The sequence below is a fragment of the Enhydra lutris genome, unplaced genomic scaffold (genome assembly GCF_002288905.1).
Source record: "Enhydra lutris kenyoni isolate GAN:26980312 unplaced genomic scaffold, ASM228890v2 scaffoldscaffold67, whole genome shotgun sequence".
Taxonomy (NCBI): Eukaryota; Metazoa; Chordata; class Mammalia; order Carnivora; family Mustelidae; genus Enhydra; species Enhydra lutris.
In genome coordinates, this window is record NW_019154151.1 from 6,093,263 (window position 1) to 6,103,635 (window position 10,373).

Sequence of the window (10,373 nt, forward strand, 5' to 3'; positions counted from 1 at the left end):
ACATCAGGCTCTCTGCACAACAGGGAGCCTGCATCTCCCTCTGCCTGCTCCTCCACCTGCTTGTTCTCTCTCTCATCAAATAAATACATAAAATCTTTAAAAAAATGCTACCGAAACAAATACAACATATTTTCTTGATAAAAACCCTCGACACAGTAGGGGTAGAAGGAACATACCTCAACATAATGAAGGCCATATATGAAAGCCCTATAGCTAATATCAACCTCAAAAGGGAAAACTGAGAGCTTTTCCTCTACAGTCAAGAACAACACGGGGACATCCACTGACACCACTGTTATTTAACCTATTACTGGAAGTCCTCACCTCAGCAATCAGACAATGAAAAGAAATAAAAGACACCCAAATTTGCAAGGAAAAGGCCACATTTTCACTATTTGCCGAAGCCTTGATAATCTATGTATAAAACATGAAAGACTCTACCAAAATTTTCTAGGACTGTTACATGAAATCAACAAAGTCACAGGATACAAAACAATGTATAGAAATCTGTTGAAATTCTGTACACCAATAATGAAGCAGCAGAGAGAGAAATCAAGGGATTGATCCAATTTACAATTGTACCAAAAACCATTAAATACCTAAGAATACACCTAACTAGAGAGATAAAAGATCTGTATTCTGAAAACTGCAGAACACTTATGAAATAAATTGAAGAGGACACAAAGAATGGAAAAACCTTCCATGCTCATGCACTGGAAGAACAAATATTGTTAAAATATCTATACTACCCAAAACAATCTACACATTTAATACCATCCTTATCAAAATACCACCAGCATTTTTCACAAAACTAGAACAACCTAAAATCTGTATGGAATCACTAAAGACCCCAAATACTCAAAGGAACTTGGAAAAAAAAAAAGGCTGGAGGCATCACAATTCTGACTTCAAGCTATATTATAAAGATGTAGTCATCAAGACATTATAGTACTGGCACAAAAACAGACACATAGGTCAATGGAACAGAATAGAAAACCCAGAAATGGACTCACACTATATGGTCAACTAATCGCTGACAAAGCAGGAAAGAATATCCAATGGAAAAAAGACAGTGTCTTCAACAAATGGTATTGGGAAAACTGGACAGACACATGCAAAAGAGTGAAACTGGAAAACTTTCTTAGACCATGAACAAAAATAAATTCAAAATGAATGAAAGACCTAAATATGAAACAAGAAGCCATCAAAATTCTAGAAGAGAACAGAAGCAACAATTTCTTTTACTTTGGCCATAGCAATTTCTTACTAGACACATTTCTAGAGGCAAGGGAAACAAACAAACAAAAAACAAACTATTGGGACTTCAGGATAAAAAGCTTCTGCACGGTGAAGGAAACAATCAACATAACCAAAAGTCAACCTATGGAATAGAATATATTTGCCAGTGACATATCTGATAAAGGGTTAGTATCCGATATCTATAAAGAACTTACCAAATTCAGGGCTCCTGGGTGGCTCAATTGTTAAGCCTCTGCCTTTGGCTCAGGTCATGATCCCAGGGTCCTGGGATGGAGCCCTGCTTCGGGCTCCTTGCTTCACAGGATGCCTGCTTCTCCCTCTCTCACTGCCCCTGCTTGTGTTCCCTCTCTCACTATGTCTATCTCTGTCAAATAAATAAATAAAATCTTTTAAAAAAAGGAATTTATCAAATTCGACACCCACAAAATACATAATTCAGTTAAGAAATAGGCAGAAGACATGAATGGACATTTTTCCAAAGAATACATCCAGATGGCCAGCAAACATATGAAAAGATGCTCAAAATTACTCATCGTCATGGAAATACAAATCAAAACCTCAGTGGGATATCAACACACAGATATCAAGATGGTAAAATTAACAACACAGTGAACAGATGTTGATGAGAATGCAGAGAAAGGGGAATCCTTGGGTTTCATTAAACATGGGGCTGTATCTCCAGACAGCTGTTTTCTTCTAAAGCTGAGCCAGGCCCACAGAGAAGCAACCATGTCTAAAGGACCTGCAGTTGGCATTGATCTTGTCATCACCTACTCTTGACTGGGTGTCTTCCAGTACGGGAAAGTGGAAATAATTGCCAATGATCAGGGAAATGGAACCACCCCAAGTTATGTTGCCTTCACCAGCACCGAACGATTGATCAGTGATGCTCCAAAGAATGAAGTTGTGATGAACCCCACCAACATAGTTTTTGATGCCAAACTCCTGATTGGACGTAGATTTGACGATGCTATTCTCTAGTCTGATATGAAGCATTGTCCCTTCATGGTGGTGAATGATGTTGGCAGGCCCAAGGTTCAACTAGAATACAAAGGAGAGAAAAAAAGCTTCTATGCAGAGGAGGTGTCCTCTATGGTTTTGACAAAAATGAAGGAAATCGCAGAGGCTTACCTTGGGAAGATGGTTACCAATGCAGTTGTCACAGTACCTGCATACTTCAATGGCTCTCAGCATCAGGCTTAAAAAGATGCTGTAACTATTGTTGGTCTCAATGTATTTTGAATCATCATTGAGCCAACTGGTGCTGCTATTGCTTATGGCTTAGATGGAAAGGTTGGAGCTGAAAGGACTGTGCTTATCTTTGACTTAGAAGGTGGCACTTTTGATGTGTCAATCCTTACTAGAAGATGCGATCTTTGAGGTTAAGTCCACAGCTGGAGACACCTACTTAGGTGGAGAAGACTTTGACAAACGAATGGTCAACTATTTTATTGCAGAGTTTAAAAGCAAACATAAGAAGGACATCAGTGAAAATAAGAAGGCAGTTCATTGTCTCAGTACTGCTTGTGAACATGCAAGTCCTCCAGCATGCAGCCCAGCATTGAGATTGATTCTCTATACAAAGGAATTGACTTCTATACCTCTATAACTTCTGCCTGGTTTGAAGAATTAAATAGTGACTTACTCCGTGTCACCCTAGACCCTGTAAAGAAAGCCATTTGGGATGTCAAGCTAGATAAGTCTCAGATCCACGATATTGTCCTGGTGGGTAGTTCTACCCATATCCCCAAGATTCAGAAACTTCTATAAGATGTTTTCAATAGAAAAGAACTGAATAAGCGCATCAAACCTGATGGGGCTGTTGCTTATGGTGCAGCTGTCCAGGCAGCCATCCTTTCTGGAGGCACATATAAAAATGTTCAAGATTTGCTTCTGTTGGATGTCACTCCACTTTCTCTTGGCATTGAAACTGCTGGAGGAGTCATGACTATTCTCATCAATCATAATACTGCCATTCCTACAAGACACAAACCTTCACTACCTACTCCAACAATCAGACTGGTATGCTTATTCAGGTGTATGAAGGTGAGCATGTCATGACCAAGGATAACAAACTATTCAACAAGTTTGAGCTGACAGGCATACCTCTTGCTCTTCATGGTTTCCTCAGATTGAAGTCACTTTTGATATTGATGCTAATGGTATCCTCAATGTCTCTGCTATAGATAAGAGCACAGGAAAAGAGAAAAAGATTACCATCACTAATGATAAGGGTTGCTTGAGCAAGGAAGACATTGAGCTCATTCATGATCCAGGAAGCTGAGAAGTACAAAGCTCAGGAAGAGAAACAGTGAGACAAGGTGTCTTCCAAGAATTCACTTGAGTCTTATGCATTGGACATGAAAGCAACTGTTAAAGATGAAAAACTTCAGGGCAAGATCAATGATGAGGACAAACAGAAGATTCTTGACAAGTGCAATGAAATAATCAACTGACTCGGTAAGAAGCAGACTGCAAAGAAGAAGAATTTGAACACCAAAGTCTGCATCCCCATTATCACCAAGCTGTACAAGAGTGCAGGGGGCATGCCAGGAAGAATTCATGGAGGCTTCCCAAGTGGTGGAGCTCTTCCTTCGGGGGTTGCCTCCTCTGGGCCCACCATCAAAGAGGTTGATTAAGCCAAACTGAGAATAGGTCTAACATTGTTCCACACAAAATATTTGAAGGACCCAAATTTGTAAAAATTCCATGGCAGTTTTAACATTGAAGCAAACAAACTGGGCATTCTTGATACTTGAATATGGAACATGTGCACAGGGAAAGGAAATAAACATTATATTTTGTAAGCATGATATTGTTAAGTGGAAAATGCAATGTCTTAAATAAAACTGTATTTAAAACTGGAAAAAAAAAGAAAGGGGAGCCCTCTTACACTGTTGGTGGGAATGCAACCTGGTGCAGCCACTCTACAAAACAATATGGAGGTTCCTCAAAATTGAAAAATAGTACTACCCTGTGACCTGGCAATTGCACTACTAGGTACCTACAAAAATGATACAAAAATACTGATTCAAAGAGGCCTATGCACCCTGCTGTATTTATCAGCATTATCAACAATAGATGTATTATGTAAAGAGGCTAAATGTCCATTGAATGAGTAATAGATAAAGAAGATGTGGTATATATAGAGAGAATGGAATATTACTTAACCATCAAGAGTAAACTGTTGCCATTTGCAAGGATGTGAATGTAATTAGAGTGCATTATGCTAAGCAAAATAAGTTAGAGAAAGACAAATACCATATGAAGTTATACATATATGCAATTTTGGAAATGAAACCGATGGACATTTTGGATGTGAAAAAAGAAGGGGGAAACTGATGATATTTTTAACTATAGAGAACAAACAGAGTTGTTGGAGGGGATGTGTATGGCGGTCACACTAAATGGGTGATGTATATTACCTGTGTGATGAACACTGGGAGTTATACATAAGTGATGAATCACCAAATTCTATTCTTTTTTAAAGATTTTATTTATTTATTTGAGAGAGAGAGATTGAGAATACAAGCCGGGGGAGCAGGAGAGGGAGAAGCAGGCACCCCGCTGAGCAGGCAGCCCAATGCGGGGCTCAATCCCAGGACCCTGGGATCATGACCTGAGCTGAAGGCAGACGCCTAATGACTGAGCCACCCAGGCACCCCACCAAATTCTATTTTTTTAAAGGTTTTATTTATTTATTAGACAGAGATCACAAGTAGGCAGAGAGGCAGGCAGAGAGAGAGAGAGGAGGAAGCAGGCTCCCCACTGAGCAGAGAGCTCGATGTGGGGCTTGATCCCAGAACCCGGGGATCATGACCTGAGCCAAAGGCAGAGGCTTTAACCCACTGAGCCACACACGTGCCCCCAAATTCTATTCTTAAAACCAATATTACACTTTATGTTAACTAACTACAATTTAAATAAAAACAAAAAAAAGATAATGTTGAAATTATATAGCCTTTAAATATATTTGAGATTTTAAAATATTTTTGTTTAATAATAATAATATGCATTTTAGAAAACATTGAAAACATAATTAAAGGATAAAAAATGTCAGCGATGTTGCTACTCCATTTCAACCATAATTATTTTTTGAGGTACATAGCCTCAAAAGTGTGTGCACGTGTATGTGTGTGTAATGTTCATTTTCTTTTTTCAAAAAAACCGAGGTCATACTTCACAATAGTAGAATATTTTCACTTAATTATTTGTCATGGACATTTTCCATATCATTAAATGTTCTTCTTCAACATCATATTTAATGATTACTTAGTGAGGTTTTTATTGGTATGGATGTATAATTTTTAATGAGTATTATTGGATATTTAGTCTGTTGCTATTCAAAGTATTCCTCACAATGGCACATATCTGAAACTAATTCAGTAATATTGTGTGTCAATTACACTCAAATTTTAAATTTTTCTTAAAAAAATGAAGGAACATAAAATGAATAATAATGAGGTAGCAGATTAAAAAATATTATTTTTTTAAAAGATTTTATTTATTTATTTGACAGACGAAGATCACAAGTAGGCAGAGAAGAAGGCAGAGAGAGAGGAGGAAGCAGGCTCCCTGCTGAGCAGAGAGCCTGATGTGCAGCTGGATCCCAGGACCCTGGGATCATGACCTGAGCCAGAGGCAGAGGCTTTAACCCACTGAGCCACACAGGCACCCCTAAAAAAAATATTCTTGAAATAAGACCTTGATGCCCATACATTGTTTCCTTAGTATAAACGTCTCTATTACGAATAAGGGCACGCAAAATTCTATAACTTTTGATGAATACTGCCACATTATACTGGAATTTTAAAAATAATACTTAAAAAAATAAAAAGAAAGACTACTAGCTTACATTTCCACAAATCATGGATGAAAATGCCCATTTTCTTATGCTTTTCCGAGGATATTATTATTTCTTAAAATACTTTGTTAATTAAATGAGTAAAAAAAAATATTTAGGTGCTGCATCTTTCCTCAGGCAGTGGGGTACATTCACTGCCTCCCAGGCTCTACTTCTTAGACCTCTGCTCTGTCTCTTCTTAATGTGAAGAGTGGGAAAGTGTGGTGGAACCATCAGTATGCCAAGGGATTGCTGTTGATGGGAAGAAGTGCCTAATGAGATAAAAAAGCTAGTTTGGTTTTAAAAATATAACTTCTTTGGGACGAGCTCTGCCAATTTTTTCCCTTATATTTATTCACTGTTTAATTTTCTTTGTTGTCCTTTCCTGACTTTTGTCCACTTTTTTTAGCCTGTTCATCATTATTTTACTGATGTTTAAGAACTGTTTCTACATTAAGTCACCTTAATCTGGGGAATATTCTACATGCAATTTTCCTTTTGTTATTTTGTTTTCAGTTTTGTGGATGTTGTTATGTTTAATTATTACCATTTCTGGCCAGCCTGTGTGGCTCAGTCGCTGAAGTATCTGTCTTCAGCTCAAGTCATGATCTCGGGTTTCTGGGATTGAGCCCCACATTAGTGAACTCCCTTTTCAGTGGGGATCCTGCTTGTCCCTCGGCCCCTCCCCCATTCATGTTTTCTGTCTCTCTCTCTTTCAAATAAATGAATAAAATCTTAAAAAATAAGTTATTATTACTATTTCATATATTTGAGTTTCTTCATCTACATATTCTCTATATTGTTTTTAAATTATTAATCATCCCAGGCAGCATAGAAGGGCTATTATGTTACTTAACATATTGGATTTTTATCTGTATTTTTTTGCCAACCTTTATGCATATACTTTATTGTGGTGTTATTTTAAGGGATTATCTCCAAATAAATGGAATGTCCAAAACCTAACTATAATAGCATGATTTTCTGTTAGAAGTCATCTGTAATTCTGTCAAGCATTTTTCTATAAAGCAAGGGCTCAATCAGATGCATAGAGTGGAAATAAGAAAACTACAGAGCTGGTAAGTAGATTTCTATTGACCTTTGCTGTGGTTTCCTGAAAACCTTATATCAAATTCATGGCTGGATCTAAACCACATGCTGTGTCCCTTGTCAGACATTCTTTTCCAAAAATGATATCTAATAACTTTATGAAAGTGTGTGCCAAAGAATAATCACAAGCCTTTGAGGGCTTTTCCACCAAGATTTTCAGTATTGAGTGTCTCACTTTCAGATTATAAATCTGTCCCTATAACTTGCACTTTGGAGGGTTCAACTGAACTGAGAAGCAATGAGAAGGATTAGTGGATTGTTTCCTCTCCCTGTGCAGTAATGGGATATAAGCACTATCCACAGGCCTTTGAATCCTAACTAGCTTGGAACACATCAGAAATAACACCTTTAAGACTACAGGTGTATCCATTTGTGGATCCTATGTACAATCATTACTTGTGTACTTATAATAGAGCTCCTGCTGCCATATGGCTTTAAAATTTCAAACTATATTTAAATAAAGCACACTCAAGAATTTTTAAGTTGAAAGGAATCACCTCATTCAACTATTATAAGAGGAAACAGGCTCAGAGATCTGAAGTGACTTGCCTGAGGTGACCTTGTGAGTTAGTAAGCCTTTAATAATCATGTAGAAGTCAGTAGGTATGGACAGCTGAGGATAAGCCACAGTAGTGTGATTTAGAGGGGCACCCTCCCCTGGCCCTTTTCTGTTATATAATGCATGAAATTCTGTCAGTATATTCCTCTAAGATGAGGAATATTTCAAGGTATATCAGCTAAAATATTATACAGGACAACTGAGATTAAAATCTTATATGGAATGAGAAATGATCCAGAAAGGGGCAGGAAATAAATCAAGGAGAATCTGTATTTACTTGATAATACTGCAGAGTACCAGACTGAAGCACACAGGATTCCTAAATAAAATATCTCAAAAGGGGCATCTGGGTAGCTCAGTTGGTTAAGTGTCCAACTCCTGATTTTGGCTTAGGTCATGATCTCAGGGTCGTGGAATCAAGCCCTGTATTGGGCTCCGTGCTCACATGGGAATCTGCTTCGGATTCCCTCCTTCTCCCTCTACCCCTCCCTCCACACACACAACACCCTGTCTCTCAAGTAAATAAATCTTCTAAAACAAAAGAAAACAAACAAACAAACAAAAAACACCTTAGAAAAGTTGAAACATTGGAGTGAAGCAAAACATCTGTCCATCTTTCTACAAGGAGTCAGTGGTGGAAAGAGCAACTTTGGATTCCAGTTTTATTTTATACACATTTACTCTGTGACAGGTATAATTATACAATTGGAGTGGTATTCAGTTAACAGAGTAACAATTATTTCATAGGAGCTGCATCAGAAACAACTGAAGATGAAACACTTCCATCCCCAAATAGTAGTAATTTATGTTGTGCACCAAAAAGAATCTTGCTTTAAATTTTCATTCCAATTTGCTATCCTCAAAATAGTGGCTATTGAAAATACCACCAGGACACAGCTAGTTAAAGACACATTCAGTAGTGTTAACTAAGAAAAAAGACAATGTACTGTTTAAAAACAAATCTTATACAGCCATACATTCCAATATTTTTTCTTTAAAAGTAGTGATTGTGTACATGGGGTTAAATCCTTTATAGACCAACTTATTCATCATCATCTTCTTCTTCATTTTCGTCCTCTTCCTTCTTTTTCTTGCTCTTTTCAGCCTTGACAACTCCCTTTTATTGCCCTATCAGACTTTCCTTTAGCTTCATATGCAGCAATATCTTTTTCATATTTTTTCTTCAGCTTAGCATCCTTCTTTTCACAAGTCTACTTTTCTTCTGCAGCAGTATTATTTCACATTTCTCTCAGTTTCTTTGCAACATCACCAATGGATAGGTTGGTATATTCTCCTTGATTTTTGGGTGATACTCAGAACAAAACAGGAAAAAGGCCAAAGGAGGCCTCTTGGGTGCACTGGGATCCTTGAATTTTTTTTTGTTTCCCCTTTAAGGAGGAAAATAAATTTTCATTTCTCTTTCAAAACAGGCCTTGTCCACCTTTACCACGTCTTCAAGTTTTCTTTCTCTTTAGCAGACATGGTCTTCCACCTATCTGAGCACTTCTTAGAAAACTTTGAGAAGTTGACAGAAGCATGTGGATGCTTCTTCTTGTACTCCTCTAGTCAAGTTTGCACAAAGAATGCATATGACATTTTGTCTTGGCTTTTTAGGATCTCCTTTGCCCATGTTCAATTATTTTCCTTAGCAAGGCACGAAGTTGCCCAGTGCCTATCTGGCTCTCACTTGCTCCAGTGCACTTCTATGGAGCTCAATGTACTGCAATCTATTTATTAATTTTTGAGAGAGAGAGAGAGAGCATGTGAGTGCAAGGGGGAGGGGCAGAAGGAGAGATAGAGAGACAGAATATCAACCTGACTCCCCAGTGAGGGCAGAGCTCGACTTGGGGCTTAATCTCATGACCACAAGATTATGCCCTCAGTGAGAAAGAACTATCTGAGCCACCCAGGTGCCCCCACAGAAATAATTCTAAGAAGACTGGCCATGTAAATTGACTTTGTAGGTAACAAACTAAGATTTCTTCTTAACTGGAGTTAATTTTCTAAGGTTAACATTTTCTGGGGTCTGTTTACTTTTAGCAAATTACTTTCCAGAATGTAGAAACCAATATTACAGAATTAGTTGGCCATTGCATCATGTGTCTAAATTTACAGTTTATGAAGTAGGGACTTGGGGAGTCTCAGCTCAAGGAGGAATAGAACAAATACTAGCATCAAGGTCTACCAGTCCAAAGCTTTTCCTTTCTGCTGTGTGCTAATGCTTCCATTCTCTACTATCATGTCTTTTTGTTTATTCAGAGGATGGCTTTCTTGTGATCTTTGATTTTATTGAGAATCAGAGTAATGGCAAGCCAAATTAATTAAGTTGTTTTCTCCTGCCATACATATAACAAAACAGAATGTTTAAATGAACTATCCTACCATTCTCTTTAAAACCTCTGGTGTCAGAAATAGTCTTCCAACCTTGTTTTGTTCAAGATGTGTTAAATTTAAAGAGAAGTGTGGAGGATTCGAGAGAGGGAGGAGTCAAGATGGCAGAGAAGTAGCAGGCTGAGACTACTTCAGGTAGCAGGAGATCAGCTAGATAGCTTACCTAAAGATTGCAAACACCTACAAATCTAACGGGAGATCGAAGAGAAGAAG

At 37.8% G+C, this 10,373-nt stretch overlaps 2 pseudogenes; one reads left to right on the forward strand and one right to left on the reverse strand.

The window, feature by feature from the left end:
• The first annotated feature begins 1,989 nt into the window (after nt 1-1,989).
• Nucleotides 1,990-3,899, forward strand: LOC111159179 (annotated as a pseudogene).
• Nucleotides 3,900-8,811: 4,912 nt separating this feature from the next.
• LOC111159229 lies at nt 8,812-9,399 on the reverse strand (annotated as a pseudogene).
• Nucleotides 9,400-10,373: the final 974 nt, after the last annotated feature.